This window comes from Malaclemys terrapin, chromosome 7, assembly GCF_027887155.1.
Source record: "Malaclemys terrapin pileata isolate rMalTer1 chromosome 7, rMalTer1.hap1, whole genome shotgun sequence".
NCBI classification, from domain to species: Eukaryota; Metazoa; Chordata; order Testudines; family Emydidae; genus Malaclemys; species Malaclemys terrapin.
Window position 1 is genome coordinate 15,476,793 of NC_071511.1, and position 9,002 is coordinate 15,485,794.

Genomic DNA, 9,002 nt, shown 5'->3' on the forward strand with positions numbered 1-9,002 from the left:
CAGGAGAGGAAGGAGAGTCACACTCTGGTGTTTGTACTTCACCAGGAGTTTTGCTGTAGGGATTTCCCATGATGGCCAAGCTAATGCTCCAAGGGACCCCTATGTTAAAAACAAAAGCGCTCGGTAGTATTGGTGTGAGCCTCTATAGCTTTTAGTGTCTGGGCTATTCATGTAGCATATATGGCAGGCAGCTGCTCTTTTTGGTAAGTGCTAGTTGCTCACTTGGGGACTGATCCTGCTGCTGTTGGACGTCAATGGCAAAATTCCCTTTGACTTAAATGAGTGTAGGGTGGGTCCCTTGGTCATGGTAAGGGCCGTATACACGTGTGCTGGCTTGGGAGCTAACCCTGCCCATTTTCCATGTCCCTCCCTCATGTTGTGGTGCATGCCCCAGCATATTAGTTGGGTGTATCTGCTGGTGTGCTATGGAGGGATTCTGGCTGGCTGCTCAAATCTCACCCAAGGCTGCCTACGCTTGGATTGTGGCTGCTACACCCATAACCTCGGCCCTCCTTTGCCTACGGCCCAGGCTGGATCTGAACCCCGGAAGGAGGAGACACCCGCTTAATTCTGCCAAGTGTTTCATTGTTGTTTGAACTAGCTTTGTAGCTAATGCTGAAAAATCTGATGAATATTTTCTAATACCATCAAGTAAGTCTTGGCAGTTGAATTTATTTAAAACATGCACCTTTTGTTTACATCTCATGGCACATCAGCCACGGGTAATAAATAATATACAAGTTTTGGTTTTTTTGCAAAATGAAGATGACCCCAAACCTTTCCCAAAGGCAAACTGTTGAAGAAAGCAGATGGGCTTTGCACTAAAGGTTTGTTCTAGTGGGGGGGAGGGGAAGGGGTGGCTGAAAGGAGGTAAGTACATATACTAATGTAGAGTATGGGACCCTGGGCTAGATCATTTATTGTCTCTCTTTAATTGCTTTGTGAACACTGGAAACGGGGCTAGCCCATCAGCTGACATAATCAACAGTGCTAGGTCCATTTACACTGGTGGATGAGCCGGCCCAATTTCTCTAATGGGTTTTTGGAATGCCATGCCATTCACTGTTGTAGGAAACCTTTAATAATTTACTCTGAAATGAATGTGTGTGTAAATGGGGAACTGGTGCATTGACATTCATGACTGAATGACAGTTATGTTGTATTTTTAAGGTGCTTATCATGCAGGAGGACCAAGAAGGCTGGTAGATTTGTGAAGGCCCCAAACTGGGGTAGTGTGTAACAACCCTATCGCGCAGCATCCCCAAATGGGCCCCGAGCCGTACAGGCCCCAAAGATGAACAGTCAGGTAAATTACGGCGGAGCCACCTTATCTATCTGGGGAACTCACACTCTCCACCATATTTATTTATTTTAGAAACAAATCCTGCTCCTATTGTAGTCACTGTCAAAATTTCTACAGATTTCAATGGGACCACTGTTTGACCCTCAATATACTAAATTCTCAACACTTCAAGTTGTTGGCAGAATTACAGTTTATTTGCAAGGCTGTCACTTTGAGCTTAGCCTTTCCCACCTTCTTTACCCTTTGCTGGTAGCAGGACCCACAGAGACTTTCTCTGCAGCAAACAGGGACACAATGAGTATAAACATAGGTGCAGGATATGCCCTTTCATAGCAAGGACAGGGCTGTTGTGGGGAAGTTTCCCTCCTGGTACAGGTCAAAGCCAAAAAAGCAAAACTGAGGGGGTGACATTCCATTGGTGGTGAAAGGTGCAAGAGTGGGGCCTAGTGGATAGTCCTTAGACTGTAAGCACATCAGGGCAGGGATTATGTCTGCCTCTATGGAGGTAAAGCATCTAGTACAATGGGGCCATGGTCCTGACCTGGGCCTCTGGGCACTACTCTTATAATAATAACAATGGTGACTTAGAGGTAGGTCTCCTGGCTTCAGTTCCTGTCCCTGCCACTGATTTTCTATATGATCTTGGGCAAGTCACTTCAGCTGTGCCCGTTTCTCCGTCTGTAAAATGGAGGTGATAATACTGACCTCCCTCAGAAAAGTGGTGTTGAGCGTGGCTGATGTTTATCAAGTGCTTGGAGACCCTGTGAATGTGAAAAGTGTTATGTAACTTACAATTCTAATGTATAAGCTAGATTGCCTTGAAGCTCCTGTATGCGCTGCATCCTTCACTTTGCTGCATCATTCATCCAAGATGCCCGGAGGATAGGAGCAGACATTTCACCATGTTTCATTTCCATTTAAAAAAAACCCCAAACCCTACCTTAATGGAAGAAAAGCCTAGAGCAATCAAGGGGATATTGCAGCTGAGGCTACCAGACTGTGACGGGGTGCTTTGCTCAAGTCTCTGCACTCACACTGTTCAGACAGGGTGTGTTGAGTTCCCCTGACTTGTTTTCATGGTCTCACCCAGCTCTGACCTGCCTCAAATGTTGACACAATGTCACGTTTCCGACTGCAGTCTTTCATGTGCAGCCTGAGGCTAAATACGGCTGCTGGTTCCTGGAAACAGACGTGCCTGGCACCCTTTCAGTAGAAACCCGATCCTCATGCAGGCTTGGCACAGCAGCTGAATAACACAGCAATAACTCTTTCAGCAGCATTTCAACCCATAAATAGGGCTTCCCAAGCAAACTCCTCGAAGTGCAGAAAGACATGAACAAGGATTTAAAAAAAAAATCAAATAAAATCAGAGTGCATGAAAAGTGAATGCAGGGAAGAAGCCAGGATTAAAGTGTTAGAAGGACCCTGCAGAAATACAGAACCAGCTTTGATAAATATAACTGTAGGATTATCTTTTTGGTGTTAAAAAAGAAGCAAATTGTGTAGAATTTTATAATGTCCTGGTAACATTTTATCCTAACCCTTTTGTAAAGGTAAACCAGTCATCTTCCTGAAAAGGAGATGTATTCCAACCCAGAGCAAGCTGGGATAATTGAGAGACCCTCATAATTTTAGCTTTTCACCACCTGTTTGGAAAGCTTCTGGGACTGGATGGTTTTTAGAGGCATGTACTCTGGGAGCTGCTTATCCTTCGCATTGTGCATGGGCCACAGCCTAAAATAATCTGCAACAATGCACATTTTTTTGCTGCGATTTCTTAGAATTCAGGTTTTTTTTAAATCTGCTGTGACTTTTCAGGAATATGCACGTTGAATAGTAAACAAGCCCCTTGTCCCTAGAATCAGCATCTCTGTCTCTCTCTTACACTGGGGTAGGGGGATTTCTCTTTCCGCACAGGCTGTGGCATGGACACTGCAGTGCCCTTCTGCTTTGTCCTCTCTTTCATCTGTAAAGCGTGTCGCTGCATGTGTTTACAAATGCAAGGCATTGCAAGATCCCTTGAACTGTGTCCTAGTACAAAAGAGGCTTTGAAACAAGAAGCACGTTGTCATGGCATGTTCCAGGCCAGCAGCACTAGACTGAACCAGATAATTGCTGTTTCTGCTTTAGCTGTTTCATTGTGGAAAGAATGGTAGGTCATGCAGCAAGCCTTTTTCACCTTAAGACTCTTGATGGGCTATTCTAACTTTAACCGTCTGGGGTGGGAGAGGAATGCCCTGGAAATAGGTATGAGTGTGTGTAAGACCTTTTATTATATACTGCCAGTTCAATTCTGGCCCTGATCAGTTGTGACAGAAAACTGTCACCATTTCTGGGCTGTTGAGTGACTTACGTGAAATTAGTTTGTTGGTCCCAGGCCATGTAACTAGCTGTGGGAGCCAGTGGACCCCCAGCCACATGACACAGGATATTAACTTTTTGTAACCCTGACTCATGTCGTGACTGGAGCCAAGAAATCTCTTACCAGCCTACCTGTGTTTTATACCTTCAGCACAGGCCAGCTTTGGTGAGCTAATCTCACTCTGTAGTTGTTTTAATCACACTTCTTACCATAGTGCCTGAGTAATTCTCAGTGACAGGCAACTGCCTGAGTAAAATCCCCAAACAGGTGTAGAGACTGACCAACCCCGTCACGCTTAGACCTCAGGGTTGAAGCACGTTGACTAGAGTAGAGAGAGGAAGCTTGTACTGCAGCTGTCTACCCAGTACCTGTTCTGTGGGTTAATTCAGCCTTTTAGTCTTTATGGCTGTCAAGCCAGCACTTTTTAGGGGCACTACATTCCTGTTTGTCTTTTAAGAAAACAAAGAGAACTAGTTCTTTTTGTTTTTGTTTCTTTTCTTGGGTGCATTTTGCTTCCTGTCACTCCACAGAGCCAGTTAGTACACGTAGACACAATACATTTGGAAAGTCTGACACATAACAGTGTGTTTGGAAAGTACTTGCAGATATCTGCTTTATTAAAAAAGGAATTGCAAAAGGAGGCAAGCTAGTAAGGACCTAGCAGCACAGGCTGGCTGATGGAAAAGCAAGGCCTTTAGGGCTACTTTGTCATAAGTAGCTACAAGTATTTTCCTAAAAAAGTTATTGCAGCTTTTTGAATTTATAACCAAAGCAGCATAACCTGTGTAATCAGCTTGGTGAACTAACATTCTGTCCAGGATCTAGGCTGCTGAGAGTCTTATGATATGGCCTTGTTAATGTTAGAGCTGGTCTGTCTATCTTTTCCTCCAGAATCTATTGAACTTCTGGATCATTTGGAACAGTTTGAGGATTGTTTGTTTGCCCTGGACTTTTTGAAATCACACACACCTCTGCAAAATGGGTGTAGCAGGCTACCATATCAGAATCCACTCACTTTGCACTGAGAAAAATGACTGCCTTTGGTGAAAAACACTGGAGACTCAGGCCCTAAATCTTGCAGAATTTGGGTTGCTGGGAAAGGTTTAATACCACGAATTTGATCAACCTTCCCTGACCATCACTTCCCATTTTATTATTCAGTAAATGAAGCATAACCTGACCTTTTATCATATGCCAAACAACAGCTCCATGCAAAAATGGTGACAAAAAGAATGCCTAGTATTTGTGGCCTTATTATATTTTATCATATGCCAAACAACAGCTCCATGCAAAAATGGTGACAAAAAGAATGCCTAGTATTTGTGGCCTTATTAACTACAGTGAATAAATACTATTCCCTGTGCAATCCAATTTTGCCTTTCCTCTAGGAATGGGCCTCAGCATATGACATTGTTGAAGATCTTGCAACCATCTACTTTACTAAGTTCAAGGGTTTAAACTTAATTATCATTGGCTCTGGTAGAGTGCCAAATATAGACAAAGAAAGATTTGTTCTAGTTTGAAAGTGACTGATGATGGTGAGAGCCGAAATATTATGTATCCTTGTTACGGAGAATCCAGATGTGCTTAGGTTACCTTGTCGTATCAGTGACTGCTATTAGCACTTTGGTCTGAGAATGTACGTGATGCTAACATGTATCTGAGAATCTTTAAAAAGATTTAGCTCTTTTATTCTAGACATCTAATCCTTAATTAGATTGTGTTTATATTAAAGATGTTTTCAAATTGCTACATTGTTTTGCAATGGGACAGTCTACTTTTACTTAAGATATTGATTTAGAGTACTATAAATGGTCCACAATGACACTCATCATAGGTGATTATTGTATAAAATATATAAGTAATTGTGAAATTAGTGTCATTTGGTATTAGATGTGACCCACAGGCATATGTAACAGCACTTTGACAGATCCTAGATGGATAAATAAGTGGGCAAATTTCCAAAAGTGCTGAGCATCCATCCAGCAAGACCCACTGACTTCAGCACATTTGAAATCCAAGTAACTTATTCAAGACCCTAAATATAAATGTAAGAGCCTAATTTGAAGCTCCTAAGTGTTGAAAATCTTGACCAGAATTAACAGTCTAGGAGAATCTTCCGGGGGGAACAGAAGGGGGAAGATTTGTGATTTTCCTAAAGCTGGAGTTGAATTTCACCCATAATCAAACAAGCATTCGAACCACAATCCAAGTAGAATGATTTCAGTGCAGACCGCCTTGCAGTCTCAACGTATGGAGTATTTAGTACACAGGAGACTGCTGAAAAAGTCACGTCTAGCCTGAACTGTCTGGATTCTTCCTTTCATGTTAGTGAGATCTCTCCATGTACTTCAGCAGCCAGGCCAGCTCTCATTGTTTGTCTCCAGGGCCTCTGACTGTAACCCTTCATCTGGCTGAAGCCAGGATGACTCAAGGACTTCTTTCAGGAAGTACGGTGAAGAGAGAAGGCGGTGACCCCTCTGGGTTCTGCTCGGGAACTGAAACAATCTATCATGGAAAAACTGGTCTTTGTGGTAACTCAAATGGAAACTTACCAAGATGACTGTTTCCAAGATTTCCCCTCGAATCACTGTGACTCCAAAGAGCAGCTTTCTAAGATAATGCCCTTGGGAGAGCTCTTATTGGCCTCAGCCATGCCACAGTGTCCTCTTTTCTGGGATACAATAGGCCTGATTCTCCTATCACACCAAAGTGATAACAGCAAACGTTCATTTACTTCAGGGGAGTTACTCCTGATTTTCACTGGTATGTGAGATGAGCAGAATGAGGCCCAGGGAAGCTGTGATCCCTGATTCTCTGTTACTTTGCACCCTGTGCCAGAGTCTTTGGCCTAACAAATATAATAGCTGGAGATTGCCCCAAAAGAAGCAGGGGGAACCTCTACTGGCATAAAGCTGGCAGAGGCAGCTCCTTTGCCTCCTAGATCTCCTCCTGTAACAGAACTGCACTGCCTGATGTCAAAAGCTGAAACACAGGGGCAGGGCAGAACAAGTCTCCACTTCAGACAGTTGCCCACTGATTGAAAGTCCCTGAGGTCCCTTATATTAGGGCCAGGCAGCTGAGAATCAAAGAGCAGTGACTGACTGTCTGTCTTGTCTGTCTGTCTGTCTGTCTCTCTCTCTCTCTCACACACACACACACACACACACACACACACACACTGTACCTGAGCTCAGCACAGTGGAGGATCTATCCTCTTGTGTAAATATTTGCACCTGTGCAAAGGATCATATCAGAATGGTAGCATTTTGCCCCCCACTTTTCACTGATTACCTAAAGGCCATGGGGAATCAGGCTCCTGCCCTACCTCTTGTACCAGAGCAAAGTGGGTATAAAATGCTACTAAATGCCTGAGTTAAACCACTGCAGGAAAAGTTTGAAGATCTCCTCGCACGGTGCCTAAGACAACTGCTGGGCAGGAGCACCGTCAGCTTTTTTGCTGCCCTAGGCGGTGGAAGGTCCTGCCCCGAAATGCCGCCCCCGACAGAGGCGGTGGAAGGTTCCGCCCCCGAAATGCCGCCCCCGACAGAGGCGGCAGAAGGTCCTGCCCCCGAAATGCTGCCCCCGACAGATCTGGCCGCCGTGGTCGCTGCCCCCCAAATGTTAGTGCCCTAGGCGACCACCTAGGTTGCCTAATGGGTTGCACTGGCCCTGCTGCTGAGAGCACTTTGGGGAATCTGGACCCATTAGGAGAGAACTGCCATTCTAAAAGTGAAAACTACTTAACCCTTAAAATCATGTCTGAATCTAATGACAACAATGGGTACCTTATTAGCTGCAGAATGTTGTTTCATTAGGACAACAAGAGAAGAAGTGACTATTGGGCAGTGGTACAGCAGCACTGAAAAGAGCTTAACTGCGTCAGGGGAGGTTTGGTGGTAATTTGAGCAAGGAGCCCTGTCACACAGTCTAATATTACACTGTTCCTGTCTCTAGGGAGCCGAGGGCGCTCTTGAAATGCATCTCGGAAAGAGGGCAGCATGCTCTGCTCAGAGAGGTAAGGGAATTCCACCTCACGTATTAGTTACTGAGACTGTGATTCCCCCGCGAACCCTTTCAAACAAATGCAGCTGCTGGGTACTCAGCTTCCATGAGATGAGATGTTTCATAACCAATGTAACTGCTAGTGCTTCTGAGGGCCTGCTTGGGGCTTTGCTGCCTTGCACTTCATGTTCGCACCAGAGCAAACTGCTACCAGCTCAGAATGGTAGCATTTCACATCCACTTTGCACAGAGGTTGAAGGCAGTCGAGAATCAGACCAGGTCTACCCTACAGCCCTATATCAATATAACTATGTCACTCAGGGGTGTGAAAAATCCACACGCCTGAATGACACAATTATACCAACCTAACCTCCTGTGTAGACAGCGCTGTGTCGATGGGAGAGCTTCTCCCACTGACATAGCTACCGCCTCTTGGGGAGGTGGATGAACTACACCGATAGGAGAAGCTCTCTCGTCTGTGTAAGAATGTCCTCACTAAAGCACTACAGCGCCACTGTAACGCTGTTCGTGAAGACAAGCCCGCAGGCTTCCACTCACTACCCCTAGGTTATGTGTGAGGTCAAAACTATCCGTGCAATTCCACACTGAGTCAATCAGAGCTTTAGGGGCTCAGCACATCTGAGAATCATGCCTCACACTGGGCATCCAGAAAATGGAGCCACTCAGTATGAGCCACTCAGTTACTATGGCGATGAGCACCACGGGAATCCCTAGAAGGAAGTGAAATAAACAAACGCATTTCTTTATCAAAACAGAGTGCCTCACAAATGAACCTAAGCCTCACAATTATTATTGACCTTTTGCAGATAGCGAGGCTGCGGCCAACGTTTTCAGAAGTGGTCACTCCTGCTGGGGGCGGGGTGCTCTATTTTTTGGATGCCCAATTTGAGGCATGATTTTCAGATGTGCTGAGCACCTGACACGCTCATGGACTCAGAGGGGAATTGCAGGTACTCAGCAGCTTTGAAAATCACGCCAGAGCAGGGGTCTTATTTTAGGCATCACAAAAATAAACACACCCAAAATTAATGATGACCTTTTAACATGTGGGCCTAAGTGGTCCTAGAGGAAGTCAGGCAGAACCAAAACCCCTCTCTCCTGACTCCCGACCCTGGGCTTTAATTACAAATCCAGCTCTATATCTCTGAGGGCTAGAGCAGCTGGGCTTCGACCTGCGTTTACACACTCAGTGTGCTTGCTGAAAGACACACCTGATGGCATTTATATCTTTGGAGAGGTCTGGAAATGTTCAACACGTTACAGGAAGGAGAATAGTCACTTTGGGGGAAATTCTCCCCCTCCCCACCCCAG